At 36.9% G+C, this 23,276-nt stretch overlaps 1 pseudogene; it reads left to right on the forward strand.

The window, feature by feature from the left end:
* Nucleotides 1-1,865: 1,865 nt before the first annotated feature.
* Nucleotides 1,866-23,276, forward strand: part of LOC110311313 (adenine phosphoribosyltransferase pseudogene) — a 45,070-nt pseudogene continuing 23,659 nt past the window's right edge.

Consider the following 23,276-nt stretch of genomic DNA (forward strand, 5'->3'; position numbering starts at 1 on the left):
TTTCTATGAAATTTAAAATAACTTGAAAAAAATTCACATTCTGGGAATGTGGAAAACATAGTAGCTTGACTTCATTTTGGTTATGAGAACTTCTAAAATGCTGTAAAGTAACATTGAAATATTGAATTTACATTATATAGCAGCTTAATAATGCCATAGTTTGCAATTACTTGTAATTTAGAGGCATTTAGGAATACTTAAAACAAAACAGAACCCAACACCTCTTACCTTCTGTTAAGTGTGATTATTGCTAATTCAAGATGCTATTTTTAATGAAAGGAGCATCAAAACACAGCAGAACCCCTCTTATTTACTTGAACTAATGATTTACACAACAGCAACAGAGCAAACACTTCCGTTTAGAATCGTGTTACTGCTGTTTAAGTTTAATTCCATCTTTAACTCACCCTTGAATGTAGTGTCAATAATATTTATTAAACTCATTAGGTTCACAGTGCTTTCTGGGTATTAGGTGGCATTCAGAGATGAAAGTTACCAAGCTAGAATTAAGAAGGGGGAGAATGAGAGATGCATGAAAACATAACCAATGTGACAAAACTGAGAAGGAGAATTAAGACTGCATGTCACATGTCAACAGTGCCATCAAAAACATATGGATGCAGAAATCCCAAAACAGCTATGAGAGGTGAGGTTCAAATTCAGCTTTGGTGAAAAAGAAAGGATGAGATAAACAGAAAATGAGAAGAATACAGGGGAAGATTAAAGCAGTGGGGCCTGGCTAGACAAGGTGAATAATGAATATTCCAGCAGCTCAAACAATGCAGGGTCATAGCAGCAATTTTAAAATTCTGTTTCTATGGTTCTGTATCTCTATCAAAGAACATACTGGAGTGTAAATATTCTCCAAATTGTCAACACATTTCTCCTGAACTGGGGAGGAGGTGATGCCACTGAGCTGAGAGCTGCTGCCTTGCCCTGCCTGCCACTTCTTTCTGTCTGTCTCGCTTCGCTCTTGGTCTATCTGTCTGTCTGATCATCTTCATTTCTCTCTGTCTTTGAGATGAGTGTCTTACAATATTTCTCTGTTAATGCCTGAAGTGAATTCTTTCTCAGTCCTTCAACTCAATTCTTCCTCGTCCTTCAGCCTCTTCTGAGTAACTGGAACTACAAATGTGGGCTGTGGAGACTAGCCAATTTCTAACTGACTTCTTGTTGCTTCCAATGACTGCTCTCTGGGTTTCTCTGTCTTCCTTGAGAGGGGTGGGGTCCTTATGAAAGGCTTGATCTCAGCTTCCTGTCTCTCACTTGAAACCCTTTACTCTGATGGTAAATGGCTCAGTGCAAAGTGCATATATTAACCGTAGCACTCTGCACAGTTAATACTAAATAGAGAATCCCTTGAGTCCAACCCATCATTACCCACTTTGCAATATTAGTCTAGAAATAAGGCAAAGGCCTGGCCCAGTACCAGGATTATATAGATTTGAATGAAACTACCCAGTCTTGTTTCAAGAGGATTTCTCACTTCAGATTCTTTCATAGGACTAATGAAACAGAGCTAGGTGAGAGATAAAACAGACCACCTGGCATAGCTCACTATGAAGATCAATAACATTCCACAGACAATGTACTGAAAGAGTGTTGCCTATTAGAGTTTGTTTGATTTTCTTTTATCTTATCTTGTTTTACTATTATCCTTCAGATGCCTGTTCATATTCTAATAAGAGAAAGGGTGTAGATTTGTATGAATGGTGGGTAGGGAGCTTCTAGGAGTTGCAGTAGAGGAAACCATAATCAGAATGTATTGTAATAAAAAAATTCTATTTTCAATAAAAGAAAGAAGTGTAAAAAAGAGCACTGTGCTGCATATGCAGCCACACTAACCAGACAGAATTCTCTAAAGGATGGCAGTGACTACTTCCTCCCAACTGTGTGCTTCAGAAGTACAGCCAAGAGTATGTGGGTTTGCTATGAGTACAATGCAGGAAAGCAGGTGGTGCTGGGCAGTCCTTTAGACACTGGATTTCTCAGCCAACAACAGCCTGGCCATGTGGCTCACTCTTCCACCCTCTCTAACATGTTCTCATTTGGGGATATTACTGTGTGTGGGTTGCAGAAACCACAAATCATTGCAGATCATTGTTTCTTCCTGACTTTTTAGGAGAAATTTTTCTTTTTCATTCTTTATTTAACCTCTTAATGTGTGTTCCATTTACTGAACCCAAGAGCCATTTCCTACAATAATAATATTTTCGTCAATGAACATGTCATCTTGGGTATGTGCTTGAACAGTAGGAGGGGAAATTAAGAAAAACACATACCCAAATTAATATTCCAGTAGATAATCCTGTTTACATCACTAACTTAGAGTAAATGTGAGTGATCCAAGAAACTTAAAGCGAGGATGAAACCTAACATATCCTTTGAATAAATCGAATGGAGTTAATTTGAGCTAATTGTTTAGTTTACAACTTGGTTGTAAATAGGGTAGTTCATTTCTTCTAGTTTATATTACCAAAACAGAAGAACAAAACAAAATAAGGGCTTCTGGCTTTCAGTGAAAATAATTATACAACGTTCTTAATTCAAAGCCACAAATCTTGACACTTGTAGACAGGTGGTGTACTTTGACTCTTTTTTATATAAGAATGGTTCTTTCTGCAGTCAGTTGCTGCCCACTTGATTTAGTACTGAAGTTTTGGATCATCTTATTCAGTCTTATTCAGTATAGTATCGCATCTTGGTAGCAAGTGCATCAAACTTATTACAGAAAGTTTCAACAACTACTGTTTGTTTGGCAACTCTTCTAACAGTGCCTCTTGCCTTTTTCTAACCTCCAGAGCCCTCCAAGGTCCTATTTCCTGGCCATAGATTATGCTATAAAGCACAACCATTGAATATTTGTTTTGTGTTTTAGAAATATTCTGTATTTTACAATATATGTTTCTGAGCCCCACTCAAATGCTGAGATGCTACAGTCTCATCCCTCATTCTTTAACCTATCCATGCAATGCTCTATGACAGACTTCAGCATAGTGCCAATGTCAAAACACTACCTTTTGCCTGAAACTTATGTCCATGCGTTTTCAAGAACTGTTCCAATGCAAATCATCCAACTCATGGTAGACATTAATAATAGCAAGTGATAACACAGGAACCTCGGCTGAAAAGTTAACAAGTTTTAGACAATTTAATGAGTCACATTTTGTGTAAGAAATATTTATTTGCTTGAGTCCCTGTCAACACATGCTCAAAACCTAAGAGTAAGAGCAGATGTGTTCTCCATAGAAAAATTATTGATGAATATCTTGGTGATTACACATTTGATAGCTAAAAGACATTGCAAGGGATCTAGGAGAGGAGGAAGGTATCATTTTGTCAACAATTGGCCACTTCAGTAGCAGCGGGCATTCTCCACCACCTCCCCAGGAAGTTCATGGGAAGATAAGGTACTGCCTGAAGGAAGAGATTCATCAGAAATAACTTTCTCACAGAGACCACCTGCCTTAGGATGTTTTGTTTTCTGATGTTTCTTGCTGAACTCACACATCTTATTGTCTCATTTAGTGATGGCACAGTCCATCATTTGAGATAGAGGGAACAATAAGAAATCATCAGAGTGGCTCATTTGCTTCCATGTTCTGTATACATGAATTAATGCAGAAGCTTCACGTCACAGGGATTTAGAAATTACACTGATGCTGTCAGGCATTTCCTTGCTAGCAGCTGAAGCTCTGTTATACTGCTGTCTCTGTGATGACACTTTACCACATGTAGCCAGTGTAGCAAACAAATCACAGGTGAACATTAAGTGGCAGCAACTGGGATCAGCACTGTGGTCATTTTCCTGTGCTTCCTCCTCCAATTTACTGTATCAATGATCATAAGATGCCTCATTTCTGAAAACATACACTAAGAGAAACTGAGACAGGAATGCTAAATGAAAGCATCTAGGGGCATTTATTTTATGTAGCAAAGATTGATATTGGCATACTGTATGCCAGTTGTAGATTTGGGCAAAGAGTTTCTTCAACATAATTGGGGTCCTGAGAAGTTGTCCTCCTGCAAAAGTTTACTCTGTCCTGCTGTTGTGTGATGGACAGAAGTGAATAAACAAAGAACCAGTGACAGACCAAAGCACATACACGACCAAATTCCAAACAATGGGCTTTAGTAGAGTTATTTACAGGAACAGAAATTAGTAAAAGATAGCTATATTACTAAAGGTCTCACACACATGTGTGACAGATAATGGATGCTGGGAAACCTGGAGTACTCTCACTGAAATCATCCATGTTATCACCAAACACCAAATTTCCAGCTTCTATTTTATACCATTAATTTGAACTTCCCTATTGCAAAGCAATTTTGTGTATATTATCCTGTATCTAATTATCACCCCTCTATGTTTATTCAGTTATTTTGTTCATTTTTAAATATGTACTTACTTGGCATTGTTGCCTTGAAAAATTACTTTATTCCTTTAAAGTGTGTGTGTGTGTGTTACTTTGTTGTTACCCATGATAGTGGGTGACCTGGGAACTGATCTCAGATTTTTTGCAAGAGCAGCAGTTGCTCTTATTGGCTGGCTGAGACATTTCTGTACACCAGTCACTGTTTTGGTAGCTACTTATATATTCATGATTAAAAACCCTGTCAAATGTGTAACAGGCAAATCTATTCTCTCCATTTGCAGGTTGTCTTTTGATTCTGTTTTCATTCTGCTCATATAAGTTTGATAAGCAAAAACCCAGAATTAATACATGCAAAGTTCAATTTATCTCTTGTTTTATTAATTGTTTGGTACCACATCTTATTGGGATTGAACACAGCATCATAAACAATAAACAATAGTGATCTACACAGCATTTATACAAAATGTGGAGATGGAGGGAGGGATGGGATAGGGAGTTGGAGCAAAGGTTATATTTTGCTTCGAGAAATTGTCTAATGTGGTTAGTCCACGTTCAAAATCTACAGTGTCTGCTGCAGATTCAGACAGAAGATAATGTTGAATTTCAAGTTGGGAGTTCCAGAAAACGATCAATTATGCCACTGGCTCTGAGGTGGTTTGCTGTAGAACTCCCACTGTCTCAAGAGAGACCAGTCTTGTTTTCAGATAAGGTCTTTTACTGATTATGTAGCCTCATTCACATTACTGAGAACAATCTAACCTTACCCCAAATTCACCAATCTAAATGTTGATTTCATAGAAAGAACACTCTCACAGAAATATTTACTATCAGAGTCTGTCAAAATATCTGTGCATGGTGGCTCAGTCAAGTTGACATGTAAAATTAACCTTGACTAGCCAATAAAGTACTCTTTAGCAAACCAAAGGATATATGTATGTTTTCTTTAAATTTTTACTTTGTAAAAGCATCCTATCTGAAGTACGTTAATTATAAAAGAGAAAACTCTGTCAATAATAAAATCCCCAACAAACCCAATGTGACTCAACATTTAAAAGCTTGTTTTGGTACATATTATCAAACTGCATCAGGAGACATTGTAGAAGACCAAAGGTGGAAAAGAGGCCTACATAAAATAGTCAGAATAACTAAATGATTGTAGAAATGAAAAAAATATAGTTTAAAATGTAAATTTTTGAAAATTAATCTATGCTATCCTTTAATACCTCAATCAAGATTTTTTTTTATTTTTTACTAAAATTTAGGAATCAATTACTATCTGACAAGAATATATAGATACGTTATGCTAAAGGCATATAAGTCAATATAATACTGGCACACATGTGTGCGCACGTGCACACACACAGACACACAAGCAAAACCAGACAAAACCAAACCAACAACAACAAAACCAAAAACTGGTTCAGACAACTGAAGAATTATTGGCAGTGTAGAAATGAAAAGCACTTAGCCATGCATTGAATAAGACTGACAGGGTATCAGAAGGAGAGAAAGTATCTGGTGTAGGATCGTTGGAAAACTCACTGTATACCTGCATGAAATGAAAGCAGAACTTTTCCTTACAACTTATTTAAATATCAAGTCCCTAGCAATTATTGACTTATCACTATGTGTGGTGTTCCATGTCTGTATTTCCAGCATTTGGAAGACTTCTTGTATAAGTCCAGTCTAGAATACATAGTGAAATCCTGTTTCAGACAGAAAACAAAACAAAATAAACCAAACCAAACAAAACAAATGACTAACAAAGAACTGAATAAACAAAAATCCATGTCTTGGGAGTTTAGTATAAAATTGTTAAAAGAAAATTAAGGACATGTCTTACATGTATTATATCAGGAAAGAATTCTTTAAATACATTTAAATACATTCTTTAAATCTCATCATCTGCTTCAAACGGGAAGACATTACTTCTTACCACTAAGGAATTCCTATGGTAAGCATGCACACACACACACACACACACACACACACACACACACACACACACTCCAATATGGGATAAAAATAAACTACTGACCAAATGCTGATAGTATGTGTATATAAGAGGAGTTTAATGCATATAATTATCACTAGTCAATATTTAAGGAAAAAACAAGAGTGATTATAGCACACTATAAATAAGCAGTTCACACAGGAGGAAGCCCAACCCAAATTCCAGAAAGGATGTTCAATATCTTTAGTGATAGGTTATCATCTATCACATTTTCAAACATTTCATCCACACTGGAAAGGGACAGGAAATGTTATTCTAATATAGTATGTCACAATTGGACCTTTATAATTCTGAAGTTAAAATATTTTAAAACAAAGCTTTTTGAAACCCTTGATGCTCTTGTATTCAAAATGACCATTATTTCATTTTAATATGGAAGCAGAACTTGATCTTAGCAGAATCTGAGAATCTTATAGTCATAGTAGTATTTGCTGTGATTATTTATGCTTTCTCCTGCATAATAAGGATGTGCTGTTTATAGAATGCTGCTTCAATGCCTGGTGGATTACTAAGCTGTGGGTTATGGGAGTGATAACCCACACACTGCCTTCCTAAGAATCTAACCATTGGGAATTCCAAACAGCAGTTGTTCTAAGGGTGCTATGTGAGAGATTCGAGACTTGTTCATGATGCTTCAATGCAACTTAGAACAAGTAAAGGTTCATAAGAAGTATATATCTAGAAGCAGTGACTGCATTCTTAGAAAAGGACTCAAGGACATATACACTGGAGTACATGAACAAAGGTACTCATAAAAGCATTTTTGTGAACATTTGACAAAAGCATTGTCCGTCACAAGAAGTACATTTATCTCCCATTGTTCCTTCTTTACGTTGACCAACACTTGGGATTAAACACAGGACCCATCCATATTACCATTGAGTTATAGTCCCATCTCTTCAAATAATAACTATTTTAAAAAATGGGACAAGTTTCGCAGGCAAGACTTGAACTCTTCACAGCCAGAAGAAGTCATTGGATTGCTGGCCTCCAAAGATTTGGGATTACAGACTTATGTCTGGCACTAAGATTCTTTTCTATAGTGTATTAAAAATAATCAAATATTAACCACACTCATGTGGATAAACTCTCTAAATGGATATGACAGGAAAAGCAAGTGTTTAATTCAAGTTCTAAAGCTTTCCAACATTTCCATACAATTTAAAATATGAAAAATAACTATGCATTTTGAAGGTAGAAATTACAGTAGTTAATTTTACTTGTCATATCGAGGAAACTAGTGATGAGCTGATTTCTCGGGCACTCAAATAGATGCTGTTTCAAAAGCATTTAAAAATTATTAGCATCTATACATTGGAGAAATTGATGAGTTTATAATACCTCATATATGCACACCATGCATGTTGTGTTTCTTAAAAGATAAGGGAAGAAAGAATATATTTGGTGGAGGTGTGGTAAGGTATGGGAGAAAGAATTACCTCTGCAGAGCCATGCTGAAGCATCACTTCCCCTTGAGGGACTAGCCACGACAGGGCATGGGGAGGGGAGTTGAGAGGGTAGTAGAGACAGAGAAAGGGAGAGAGAGAGAGAGAGAGAGAGAGAGAGAGAGAGAGAGAGAGAGAGAGAGAGAGAGAGAGAGAGAAGGGAGAAGAGAGAAGAGAGAGAGCCACCAACCATGAGCATGTGGAGAGGGGGTGGAGGGGAATGGAGAGAGCAAGGGAAGGGGTGGCAGGACAGAATGAAGGCAAGAGAGCAAGAGAGAGAGGTGGAGGCAAGCAACCCCTTTTATAGTGAGTCAGGCACACCTGGCTGTTGCCAGGTAACTGTGGGGCAGAGCCTAGACAAAATGCTAACTAACAATGTACATTGGTCATATTCAACCCCTACACGACCTTATTTTATCAGTTTGCTCCTCTATCTTCACTTTCAAGGTTCCCATGCCTTTTCAAGTAGGGTGTGTTTTCTTGCAGACAAGAAAGAGGAATGGAAAACAATGGGAAAAAAGTGAAACATACAAGGAATTACTTATTCTAGCTAGCCCGTATAAAAGACACATTATCCTGGCATTTGATTTATAAGCTGCAAACCTAGATTGGGCAGATTTTGAGCTATTCTAACTTGCATCCCATTCATATATCCCTCATTACTTGTTGTTCTCCTGCCCACATGCTTGTGGTCCATCTCCTCTCAGTGTGACTTTCTCCTCCCTTTGTCTCCTTACCTCTTCCCTCCTGGTCTCCTCTCAGACCTCTCACTTGATCCTCAAGTCTTGGGCTTTCTGCCCAATCATAGGCTCTAATCTTTTATTAACTTTAAATTTAGGAGCAAGGTTTACAAAGCAAAGGCCAATGTAGAGAGGATTAGCTCAGCATGACATGGGGCAACCAGACCTTGGGGTACAGAATTTAGCATTTGAATACATAGAAGCACCAAGCCAACCCCAAGATAAGCAAATAATAAGAAGCAATGAATCAGACAGGCTTCATTGTGGGTACTATAAAATTGTAACTAGGTGGTAAGAGTGATGTATTGATGATGGACGATCTAAATCCCCTCTCACTTCCTAGGTTGATACCAAGCCCTGGTCAATCAAAGCCCATTGTTTATTAGTGTTTTATTCACTTTAGATGCTTGCCTGTGGCCGTTGCTGTGAACACAAGCCTCTTTGATCTCTGGGCTAGGCAGATTCTTCTTTTCTCTTGACATTCCTTACCAGGGTTTGTGTATCCTGGAGTGAATAATGATCTCACAAGTGGAGGGATAGTCCTCCAGATATGCGGAGGGTGGTGGAAACAGGCCACCTAGACCTGCATTAGGAGAGAAACAGAGAGAACACAGGACTCCGCCTGAATGTGCTATGCCTTTGGATCCTGTCCATCATTAAGCTGCCCTGAAAAGGAATGGAGAATGTGGAAGTGTGTGACTGGTTGAATCTTGAATCCATTTTGAGTGCTCTCCCTCACTCAATTCCCAAGACCATATATTGAAGAAAGGTGGCTCTGTAGGCTGGGACATCTAGTCTCTGCAATTATATTTAATTGAAGCTGTTTCTTCCTCATTGCAAAGAATGAGGGTCTTTACAACCTAAGCCCTGTCTGGCACTTGATTGCAATGTGTTACCCCACAAAATATGGCAGCAGCATGTCCCCACACTCCCCGTGATCAATACTTATGTTCAGGTCCCCAAAGTAGCTGACTCTCAAACAATCGAATCTTTGGCCACTGAGTGTTGATCCTTGAGATATGGGGAATGACAAATTTTTCCCCTACTAGGAGGGTACAGGAGGAGTCTGTGCCTCACTAAAGGCCCCAGTGGGTATCATGATTGTAAGTACTCTGGCCATGTGCTGACACCTGGCTCATGGAAGTGTGGCCCTGGATGGAAGTGTGGCACTTCCCAGAAGAGACATAGCATTCACTGATTATTTTACAAAATCCTGTGTGTTCCTGTTTGCTTCTCATTGGTTCTATCCGTTTTCTTGATTCTTAGTACTCTTTCCCTCTCTCCTCAGGATGAATTGGGTTTTCTTTTGTTGTTGTTATTAACACTCTTCTCATGCGTGGAGTCTCAGGCAGACAGTTTCTGATCTGCCATCTTACCCAGGAAGCCCTGCAAAGCATTTTTTTGATGTGATTAATATTTATGAACCATTGTTTTAAAGGACACAGACTGGTTTCCGCAGTGTAGGGAATTTCATCTAATCAATTCCAGTCCTTAAAAGCAAGGACTGAGATTACTAAAAGAATTCAGCCTCCAGACTGCCACACCGAAGTTCTGCATGAATTTCCAGCCTTCAGTGGTATGATTGCAATGTCAACCCTTATATGAATGCCCAGACCATCCAAGTGCCCTATGAATTTAGCCTGTGCCACTCCCAGAATTATGCGATGTAATTCCTTTAAAGATCCTGTCTGTCTCTCTCTCTCTCTCTCTCTCTCTCTCTCTCTCTCTTTGGGTGTCTCCTTCTTTTTTATCCTGCTCCTCCTCCTCCCTTCCCCGGCTTTCTCTCCTTCTATATCAAATGTTGAAATATGGGTCCCTTCATACAGGCATATAAACATAGATCTGTATCTTATTTTAAAAACTTTACTGGTGATCTCTCATAGAAAAATACTTGTAATAAAATTATAAAGAACCCATGTGGATTACAAGAAAGATAAGCCCTTCCTTTGCTAGAAAAGGATGTGTGTGCATATGATGAGGAAGGTTTACCATGTAGACTTCAACCTATTGCTGTTTTCTTTTTGTTGTTGTTGTTTCAGGCAATAATTATCTATTTTACTTAGTATTTTATAGAAGCTTCCTAATATATAAAAAAATATAACCTGATATGTCATGTTCTAAATACATCCTTTCAAAGGAACACTTATTTTAGAAAGTATTACAGGGCTTATAGTAACAACATGGCAAATGTTTGGACTGGACTACCTGTAGAGTTGTCAGTAGGACAAAATGTTTTTCCTGAAAAAATTTCTACAAAAAAAAGTCTTTAAAATCTTACAGGTGGCCAGCCTGTTATACCTAGTGAGTTCCAGGAATGCCAGAGCTATGTAGAGAGAGCCTGTCAAAGAAAAACAAAACAAAACAAAACAAAACAAAACAAAACAAAACAAAACAAAAAACCAGAAGGAAAAAAAAATACTTGTTCCTTGTCAGTGTAAGTTGTTAAACAGTAGGAGAAATAAAATTATGCCTCTATTAGTCATGTAGTAGTTACATACATTCATCATTACCTTTTACTATTAGATTATTTCAATCTTTAATTCTAAAAACAGTGTTTCAATAAAATCAGAGTACTTATAATGAGAACAACCGTAGAAAGAATAAGCTCTATGTATCTCAAGGGGAAAAAAATCTAATTACATTTAAAGAAACTTGTGGAGCCACTGCAGAGAATCGGTTCAAACGATTAGTACCAAGAGTTAACCTCCCACATTAGTAGGCTGTTCCTCTTACCGTGATGTAGCATAACCCTTCAGTAATGGTTCGCTTTGAGCCCTGCTCTGTTACTGTGCTCACCCTGATAAGACATGCTTGCCAGTCACATCACAGCAGCCTAAACCACTACTGCCAATAAATTTGCCAACTACTTGATTGTCAGCCTTTTCTTAATTAAGCAGCATGTTGAGAAATAATGGTTTTGCTGCCTTTAAACCCTATGTGATTAGCTACAAAGATAGCAAGAGCTATTGCTGTCAATTCTAGATCTAACTCCTAACTTTTGGTTCTCTTCGAGTTAATATCTTCCTCTATACTCTCCTGTAAATAAGAACGTGTCAAATTTTTATGTGTTGGTGTAAAGTATGTTTAGTACTTGAAAATAATTCATGAAGAAGGACAAAGTTGCTGGTTCATATTAGTTTATATAACTTATATCCTTATATTTATTCTCCAACTAATATTTTTATAGAAATTAATATATGTTCAATGGGAGTCTGACATGTTTACATTTGGGACTTTTCATTCAATACTATTTCCAAGTCTTAAAAACTGTTAATAAACTATTCCTTTAGATTTTCAATTACTTACTCCCAAATGGCAGCCCATGCTTTCAAATTTGACATTCATACAGATTGCATAATTACCTTGTTAAGGTATATATCTGAGCTATGATTTTAAAAGTTCATCTAAAATACAACCACCACCAACAACAACATATTGCTAATGATCTAATTCTGCCTCCCAGCATAATACTCAGACTTACTGTTAAAATAATCATCCTACTGACATCATTGTAATGGATGCATTGGCTTTAAGAGTGCATAGGCAAGTGGTTGAGACAAAAATGTGTTAGGAATATTGTGTTTCTTACAATACAGGGACTAGGCTGGCTATTTAAAGGTCAATTGATACAAGCTAAAGTCATTTTAGGAGGAGGGAACCTCAATTGAGACATGCCTCTACCAGATTAACATGTTGACAGGACTGTATTTCATTGTCTTGGCTAATAATTGATATGGGAGGGTCCAAATCACTGTAGGTTGTAACATCTCTATCCTGGTGATCCTGGATGCTAGGAGGCTGTATGTCAACTGAATAACCCATTAGGAACAATCCAGTAAGCAGCACTCCTCCATAGTCTCTGCATCAGCTTTTCCTCCAGGTTCCTAGCTTGAGTTCCTACAGTGACTATAATATGAACGTGAAACTAACACAAATCCTCTCTTTACCACGTTGCTTTTGGTCATGGTGTTTTCGCACAGCAATAGAAATCCTAAGAAAGAGACATGCTAATAACATCAAGAATACTGGAAAGGTAAACCCGCACTAGAGGAAAAAAGGAAATAAAAAACTTATTTTTTTTTTGCACTTAATATAATTTGTAAAACATGACAAAATGTTTTTGTATCCAAAGTTGTATCATTAAATGAAACTAATGCATGTTTAATGCTCAGTTCAATAATAAGGCAATGTAGCTTTACCTTAATGTGGACAATTTGACTTTAAAGATGTATCAATTGATGCAGTGTAGAAATTGGTTCCCTGCTGTGTACTGAAAAACTTCTATTGCAGTTGTGTCCTGGCTGAGGTCATTTTCATAACATTATGAAGACACTTTTTATGAATAGTTATTTTCAACATTGATATTATTAAAGTCAAAAGGCAGCTATTGATTAATTCTGAATTTAACCCTAAGGCACATCTTTTCAACTGCTAAACCAAAGTCAGCAATTTCATTTAAACAGACCATGAGCATTCATTCAAGTATATTGAAGTTGAATCTAATCTGATTACTAGCATTATGATCTTAATTCCTTTTTAGATTTATTTATGTTTTCTGTATGAGCATTTTGCCTGCATATATGTATGTGCGCCATACATAGATATAAATGCTAGTGGGGGTCAGAAAGAGGTACCAGATCCCTTGCAATTTAAGTACAGTTGAGATCCACCATGAAGGGTTGAGACTCGAATATGGATGCTCTGTAAAAGAACATGTTCCTGTCTGTTGAGTCATCTCTCCAGCCCCATCATAGTGTTACTTTGCTTTTTCTAAATGTTTTCAAACCAACAATTTACTTATTGAGATTACATTGTTTAATGATTTCTAGAATGTTTTCACAGATCACCATTGTTCATTTTAAAATACTTTTGTCATCTGAAAAGAGGTACTCTCAAGACATGTTTATATGTTATTTCTTACTCATGTTATATAATCTGGACCACAGCTTCTGCCAATGTACCTTCTTTTTTCACTTGGTTACCCATCTTAGATATTACGTGTATCATGCCCTTTGTATCAGGTTTACTTCATTTACCCCAATGTTACCATTTTCACAGAACAGGCTGCATTCATACCATGCTAGTTTTTATAGGTTAGATAAAAAAATAGTGCATTACATAGATAGGTCATTCTTTTGTTTTAAGTAAATTAAATCATGTACATTGGGGTTGAAAAACTAGGTAACTGTGAATAATATTTTTCTGAACATTTGAATTTTGTTTCAGGAAAAGGTTTAATATTTGTTTGGTGTGTGCCTATGTATGGAATTGTTGAGTAATATGAAAACTCTCTGTTTAAGTGAATAGAAACCGACAGACTCCTTCACAAAGTGACTGCATTCTTTGGAGTTCCCACTGGCAGTGCTCTACTCCTCTTCCACATTTGTTCTGTACACACACAAGATATCTGAGTTACTCATTCACTGATATTTTGATTATAGCCATGTAATTAGTGGGAAGTTTGATTATCTTAGGATTTTTGTTTGCATTTCTGTCATAATTATTTAAGAATGAAAGCTATTGTTTTAATAATAATTTAACCATCTATTAGACAGTTTGTTAATGATGATGTGCATATCGGTGCATATCATACGTACTCTCTTTGTAGTGATATCCTTTGATTACATTTAATTAGGTTATTTCTTTCCTTGTTTTAGTTGTATTAATTTAGAGTACAAATTATGATTAAATAATACATGTATACATTATACAATTACCAAATCAGAGTACTTCACATTTCTACCTTCTTAAGCATTTTGATTGAAATTTTGATTAACATACAATAATCATACATATTTTTAGAATGTAGTATGAGAGTCCAATGTATGTATACAAGGTGAACTCATCAAATCAGGACAAAAAAATTCTTGTGACCATTGCTATGTATTTGGAGACTTGGGGTTCCTCTCTTTCAACCAGTTATAAGGTATATAAGGTAATTTTGAACAATATTCTTCCACTATTTGGTAAATGAAATAACTTATGAACTCTATCAGTGTTTGGGTACTTATCATCTAATGTCCCAATAGTCTCTCTTCCACAGTTTCCGGATTCAAGGAAATTGTCTACCATAATAACGCATACCTCATTATTTCATATTAAAAGAAGTTTTTTGGCATCCACGAAAGAAATAGAAAGCATCTGGGAAGTTGCTTTTCTATATCTGACTTGTGTTATTTAACACTGTGTCCTCTAGTCCTATTTTGCTCTGAATGATAAAATGGCATTCTTTATGGTTCATTAATATTGCACTTAATCTCATTTGATAATCTTGATGGTAAAATTCTATTCCTGAACACATCACATACTTGAGTCATAAGATATAGACAATTCAAATTTCATACCTAGTGGCTAATTTCATAGTCCTGGAAGATTATATGCATGCTCTCAGGGCAAAAAAAAAAAAAAAAAAGTCAGCAGTCTTACCTATCTATGAACAATGCAAACTCAAAAAATAACAATGGCTTAGATATACTAACTGATATAATAGTGGAATAATTGTTATAAGAAAAACCAACTATTTTCTGATTAGATTTAAAGCTAGCTCCACAATGGAACTAATACCTGATACATTAACAAGACTAAGAACCTGTGCCTGGCTAGTTCATAATTACTAGGGGCAAAATTAATATTATAATTATGTTATATAATTATGCCAAAGGACACATTATTAAACTGTCCCCTAATTTAAACCATAGATTAGTGCATCTTCCAAGCATTTCTAGAGAATCTTTTTTTCTGAAGCTGGTGATCAAGACAGAGACTCACGACTGACTAACATAGAATCAAAGAGACTAAGGTATGCTCAATTCTAAATGGTATATCTCTCTATATAAAATGATATACTGGGGAGATAAAGGTTAATATATCAGGTTAATATTATGCATATAGGAACCTTGACTCATGATAAAGGAGTAGAATGAACTTCATTTCCATGATGGATTGAAGAGAAAGGAACAGGAAAATTGGAGGAAATATACATATTCTTTGAATATACTGAGTGCAGAAAACTCATTTGAAAACTGTGTTTCATGGGGATGTGTAAAAGAGATGCTATTTACCTAAGTTGTGAACCATATGCAGATGAGTAGGCTAGCATCTCTAAGATGTTCTATACTTGTTCTTCACTTCAGGTCAAGCATGACTAGGACATGAGGCAACAGAATGTCCTATATCTGACTGCTTCTGTCAAATCTTTCTCTGATTCATTACTTTGTGTGCCCCTTAGTTAGGTGTCATTGTTTGGGATTCAATATGAGTTTGAAGATGCGCCTATATTCCAGCCAGAGGGATTATTGTTATGTGTTCCAATAAAAAAGATTAAAGGTATGTGGAACGTCTGCATTCCAGCTGGATCATATCTTTGAATGTGAACCCTTGTCGGAGCAGCTTTGTTGCTGGATTAAAATTGCACTTGACTTGATGGTAATATTTGTGTATGATTTTGAAATGAGTGCATTTTCTCAGTGAGGGAGCCATCACCTGCCTCTAGTCTGTTTCATTTGAAATGAAAGTGTTAGTTAATCTTAGTAACAAGGAGAAAAACTGATTGAAACAAAAAACAAACAAGGGCAGGGTAGAGGGATGTGGCTGAACCTATGGAAGAGACGAATTGTTGTAAAGACTTGTATTACTTGTAATGCTCAATAAAAATATCCCCACAGTGAAAGAAGCACTAAAGCATTACATCCACAAAGTGCTCACAGTGACATTAGCCAGATTTTGGCAGTAGCCTTCATTCTTTCTTTCACCTTCCAAGGAGAAACACTTGTTTCTAATGGGTGAGTTCCACAAAGATCATTATATTTCAAGAAAACAGATGTAAGTCTTCATCTAAAGAACAGACAATAAGGTTTTAGAACTATGTCATATTTCCCACTGAGGCTGCATGGAATAAAGGAATGTTTAGGAAGTCAGTCTCAGTGGCAGAATAAATACTTGTCAGACAAACTTGGCAATTAGCCTACACATCATACTCAATGCTGGTCAACCCTACATTTTTACTATACCTGTGTTTGCTTTACTGTATGACATTTTTGCCTTTGAGTTACCATGTGGATGCCTTCATTAGCCTCAGAAATATAACATCTCACAAAATTGAAAGTGAAGTCCTCTATATATTTTTCATAAAGGTGATCTTATGGAGAAAAGTGATTTATGATGAGAAGTAGCAGATAGTTAAACTTTGTTTCTTTAATTATTATTTTGTAGGTAGTTAGGTGTATTTTTCCTTTCCCTATTGTATTTAAAATTTTATTTTTAATAAGGGAGATTTAAATTATTCAAAAATCACACTCCATGTCTACCTTTATTAAGTTTTAATTCCCAGAACACTGAGCTCCAACAATCCTTTCACAGCAAAGAGATCACCCTGAGATTCTACCTCACACCAGTCAGAATGGCAAAGATCAAAAATTCAGGTGACAACAGATGCTGTGATCTGCCCTTTGCAGGAAGAGGATATGGAAGGAGGGTACTTCATTCTCAGCAAGGATGAAGTAACCTAGGATGTGCCCCAGAGAATAGGCTATGTGAGGAAGCTGTCTTTTAGCTATGAGTACCATTGGTTTGAAGCAGGGTCAAGTATGCTTTTCAAAGTATTCATTGTAGTCATCATATATTTAAGTTTGATTCTGATAGTAACCTGCAGGACTTTATCGTAGAATTAGTGATATGCATTTTAACCAAGAAGTCCACAAAGAAACAAATCAGGAGAAGGATTCTGATTACACAGTGGGCTATCATGGTCTCTTTGCCTTAATGTAGCTTTACAAAATGGAATTTTGGGAAATAGACTTTAAATGCTATAATGGTTTGAATAAGAATAGCCTTTATCGACTCATAGATTTGAAGAATGCCTGGTAACCTGAGAGAGTCACTATTAGGAGGTATGGCCTTGTTGCAATGGGTGTGTTCTTTTGGAGAAAATATGTCATTGGCTGTAGATGTCCAGGTTTCCAAAGCCCATGCCAAGCCTAGGGGCTTTTTCTCTTTCTGTTACTTGTGGATCCAAATGAAGAACTCTCAGCTCTTTCTCCTGCTGTGTCAATCTGCATGCTATCATGGTCCCTACTATGATAATAATGGACTAAACCTCTTAAATTGTAAACAAGCCCTAACCAAATGCTTTCCTGAATAAGAGTTCTGTGGTCATTGTGTCTCTTCAGAGCAATAGAACACTGACTAAGATATTTAGCAATACAACATTTCACCATAGACTTGGAAGTGTGGAAAAATTATAAGTGTCATGGACTGTCACAATACTAAGTGGTAAGAAAAAAATGTTTCATGGAATACATACCAAATTATCGCTTGCTTTAGCAAGTAGCATAAACTTGGGAATTCAATAGAAAAGACTTCCAGTGGTTGGTCTCGACATTAACTCAGTCACAAAACATTTTAGGTACAATTTGTCCTGCCTAGAAGATGAGTTGGGGTAAAGGTCTCAGATAAATTGTGGGAGTGGCTAACCAATGTCTGAAAAGAGCAGTGTCCAAATTAAAGAAACAGAGAAAACTATGCCATTTGGATTAGGAATAGAGGTCAGCCACATAGTAGAGTAACAGCCTAGCACAAATTGAGAGAAGACAGGCTTCAGAGCATTAGTATGGAAACATAAAATATCAAAAGAAAATGTATGCATGGCTCTGACCTGTATCCAAAAGAAAGATAAAGAAGAAAAGGAAGGTGCACCTTCTGAGTGCAGAGCCCTGCATTGGACCCGATCTCACACAGCCCACAGCCCAGTTGCAGCTCGAACCCCCCCCCCCAGGTATTCTGACACACCCAGCTTCAGATGCGAGATCTTAAACCCAGCCCTGAGACCCAGAAAACCAGGACCCCTGTGACCCTGTGAAGCAGATTCTCTGCCCAGCCAGAGACCCAATCTCTTTCTGGTTCCTACCTGTGTGGGCTGGGAGCAGAGCCCTGGCTATGGACCCCATCCCACACAGCACATAGCCTAGTTGCAGCTCAACTCCAGAGGATCAGAGGGTCACGAGAAGAACTGACTACAGTATGAGACAGGGAGGCCAGATAACACCAGAGATAACCAGATTTTCAAGAGGCAAACATAAGAACATAAGCAACAAAAATTTATATGAATTGGCAACATCAAAACCCAGATCTCCCACCACAGCAAGTCCTGGATATCTCAACATACCCTTTAAACAAGATCCAGATCTAAACTTTCATTTCATGAAGATGATAGAAGGCTTTAAAAAGGACATAAATAACTCTATTAAAGAAATACAGGAGAACACAAGTAAACAAGTAGAAGCCCTTAAAGAGAAATGCATAAATCCCTTAAAGAAATACAGGAGAATACAATCAAACAGGTGAAGAAGTTGAACAAAACTGTTCAGGATCTAAAAATGGAACTAGAAAGAAAACTCAAAAGGAGACAGCACTAGAAAAGGGAAACCTAGGAAAGAGAACAGGAGTCACAGATGCAAGCATCACTAATAGAATAAAAAGGTGGAAGAGAGAATTTCAGTGGCAGAAGATAAAATAGAAGACATCGACACACTAATCAAGGAAAATACAAAAAGCAAAAAGCTCCTATCTTAAAGCATTCAAGAAATCCAGGACACAAGGAGAAGACTGAATAATAAATATAGAATAGATTGAAGCTTTCTACCTCAAAGGGCCAGCAAACATCTTCAACAAAATTATAGAAGAAAACTTTCCTAACCTAAAGAAAGAAATGGCAGAAACATACAAGAAGCCTACAGAAAACTAAACAGATAGAACCAGAAAAGAAATTCCTCTTGTCACATAATAATTAAAATACCAAATGCACATAATGAAGAATATTGAAAGCAGTAAGGGAAAAGGTCAAGTAACATATAAGGCAGACCTATGAGAATTACACCAGAATTCTCAACAGTCACTATAAAATCCAGAAGATCCTGGGCAGATGTCATACAGACCCCAAAAGAACAAAAATGCCAGCCCAGGCTACTATACCCAACAAAACTCACAATTACCATAGAAACAGACACCAAAGTCTTTCAAGACAAAACCTAATTTAAACAATATCATTCCACTAATCCAGCCCTACAGAGGATAATAGAAGAAAAAGGCCAACACAAGGAGGGAAATGACACCCAAGAAAAAGCAAGAAATTGAATTTTTCACAACAAACTCAAAAGGCGAGAAACACACAAGCATAATTCCACCTATAACAACAAAAATAACAGGATCCAACGATCATTGGTCCCTAATATCTCTCCACATCAATGGACTCAATTCCCCAGTTTAAAAAAAAAAAACATAGGGTAACAGACTATATATATATATATATATATATATATATATATATATACAGAATCCAGCATTTTGCTGCATACAGAAAACACAACTCAGTGAAAAAGACAGAAATTACCTCTAAGTAAAAGGCCGGGGGAAAATTTCCAAGCAAATGGTCCCAAGAAACAAGCTCGAGTAGCCATTCTAATATCCAACAAAATAGCTGGACAGTGGTGGCACACACCTATAGTCCCAGCACTTGGGAGGCAGATGCAGGCAGATTTCTGAGTTTGAGACCAACCTGGTCTACAGAGTGAGTTCCAGGACAGCCAGCGCTACACAGAGAAACCCTACCTCAAAAACAAAAATAAACAAACAACATATCCAACAAAATGAACTTTCAACCAAAAGTTATCCAAAAAAGATGGGAAAGGACAATACTTACTCATCAAAGGAAAAAGTCATAAGGAAGAACTCTCAATTCTGAACATCTATGCTCCAAATGCAAGGGCACTCATATATGTAAAAGAATGATTACTAAAACTCAAACCACATATTGAACCTCAAACAATAATAGTAGGTGATTTCAATACCCCACTCTTATCAATGGACAGATCTTGGAAACAGAAACTAAACAGAGACACAGTGAAACTAAAAGAAATTATGAACCAAATGGATTTACCAGATATCTACATAATATTTCACCCTAAAACAAAAGAATATACCTTCCTCTCAACACCTCATGCACGGTACCTTCTCAAAAGTTAACCATATAGACAGATACAAAACAAACCTCAACAGATACAAGAATATTGAGTTAGTCCCAAGTATTCTATTGGACCACCACAGACTAAGGCTGTTCTTCAATAGCTACAAAACAATAGAAAGGCCCCCCTTCATGGGGGAGCTGAACAACTATCTACTTAATGATAATTTGGTCAGGGAAGAAGAAAAGTAAGGTATTAAAGACATTTTAGAATTCAATGAAAATGAAGGCACAACATATCCAAACTTACGGGATAGCTCTGAGTTCCTCCACAAAGAAATTGGAGAAATTATACACTAGCAGCTTAACAGCTAATCTGAAAGCTCTAAAACAAAAAGAAGCAATTACACTTAAGAGGAGTAGATGGCAGGAAATAATCAAACTCAGGGCTGAAATCAACCAAGTAGAAACAAGAAGAACTGTACAAAGAATCAAAGAAATCCCATTAAAATCAGGGACAAGACATGGCTGCCTGCCCTCTCCCTACCTATTCAATATAGTACTTGGAGTTCTAACCAGATAAATTTGACAACAAATAGAGATCAAAGTGGTACAAATTGGAAGGGAGGAAGTCAAAATGTCACTATTTGCAGATGATATGATAGCATAAGCATAAGCAACCCCAAATATTCCACCAGAGAATTCCTTCAGCTGATAAATAACTTCAGCAAAGTCTCTAGATATAAAATTAAATCAAACAAATCAGTAGCCTTCCTCAACTTAAAGCATTAAAGGGATGAGAAAGAAATTAGGGAAACAACAACCTTCACAATAGTCACATATAATATAAAATATCTTGGTGTGACTCTAACAAAGTCAAGTGAAAGATCTGTATGACAAGAAATTCAAGTCCCTGAAGAAAGAAATTGAAAAAGATCTCAGAAGATGGAAAGATCTCACATGCTCATGGATTGGCAGTAAAAATGGCTATTGTACCACACCAAAACCAAAACCAAACCAAACCAAAACAAAACAAAAAAACCCTTCAGATTCAATGCAATCCCCATCAAAATTCCAACTCAATTCTTTATAGAGTTAGAAAGAGCAATTCCCAAATTCATTTGGAATAACAAAAAACCTAAGATAGCAAAAACTATTCTCAACAATAAAAAAACTCGTGGAGAAATCACCATCCCTAATTTCAAGCTACATTATAGAGCAATAGTGAAAAAAACTACATAGTATTGGTACAGAAACAGGCAAGTAGATCAATGGAATAGAACTAAAGACCCATAAATGAAACCAATTATGGCCACTTGATCATAGACAAAGAAGCTAAAATCATCCAGTGGGAAAAAGACAGCCTTTTCCACAAATGATGCTGTTTTAACTGGCAGCCTTCATATAGAAGAATGCAAAATGATCCATTTCTATCTCCTTGCACACAGCTCAAGCCCAAGTGGATCGAGGACCTCCACATAAAACCAGATATGCTGAATCTGATAGAAGAGAAAGTGAGAAAGAGCTTTCAATACTTGGAACTTCCTGAAAAAATATCACCAATGGCTTATGCTTTCAGAACAACAGACAAATGGGACCTCATAAAATTGAAAAGTTTCTGTAAAGCAAAGGATACTATCAATAGGAAAAAATGGCAACCCACAGATTAGGAAAATATCTTTACCAACCCTACATCTGATAGAGGGCTAATATCCAAAATATACAAAAGGACCCAAGAAGGTAGACTCCAGAGAACCAAGTAACCATATTAAAAAGTGGGGTGCAGTCTCATTCAAGACAGGGTCTCATTATAAGGCTTTGACTGTCCTGGAACTCATTATGATCTATCTGCCTCTGTCTTCCAAACACTGATTATAGGTGTGGCCCACTACACCGGGGTGAGGAGCTCCTTTTTCCAAGTACTTGGCTAAATTGCTTTCCTTTCTGTGCCGAATCATTCTCATTTGTGAAGCTGTATTCAAATCATCTGGGTGGGGTGACAATTCAAGGCGAAATGGACCAGGCAAAGGGAAGCCCTTAAGCACCTGGAGCAAAGCACAGGTGTAGTGAGTGGTAGGAAAAACAAACAGAGACTTTTGTTTCTTTTGCAGTAATATTTTGGGCATCTTTATTTGTATTTGCACACACTAGAGACATAATAAAAATGATACATATGTTTGAAACAAAAAAGTGGGGTGCAGAGCTAAATAGAAACTTCTCCCTGTGAAATCTGGAATGTCTGAGAAACACTTAAAGAAGTGTTCAGCATCCTTAGTCATCAGGGAAATGCAAATCAAATGACCCTGAGATTCCACTACACACCAGTCAGAGTGGATAAGATCAAATAAGCAGGTGACAGCAGATGCTGGCGAGGATGTGGAGAAACGGAAATACTCCTCCATTGCTGGTGGTACTGCTAGCTGGTACAACCACTGTGGAAATCAGTCTGGAGGTTCCTGAGAAAATTGGGAATAATTCTACCTGAAAACCCAACTATACCATTCCTGTGCATATACCTAAAGGATGCTCCATCATATAATAAGGACACATGTTCCACTATATTCACAGCAGCCTTATTTATAATAGCCAGAAGCTAGAAACAACTCAGATGTCCCTCAACAGAAGAATAGATACAGAAAATAGGGTACATATACATGATGGAGTACTACGCAGCTATTAAAAACTATGACTTCATAAAATTTGCAGGTAAGTGAATAGAACTAGAAAATATCATCCTGAGTAAGG

Source organism: Mus caroli, unplaced genomic scaffold (assembly GCF_978045245.1).
Source record: "Mus caroli unplaced genomic scaffold, Mus_caroli_1 scaffold_17, whole genome shotgun sequence".
NCBI lineage: Eukaryota > Metazoa > Chordata > Mammalia > Rodentia > Muridae > Mus > Mus caroli.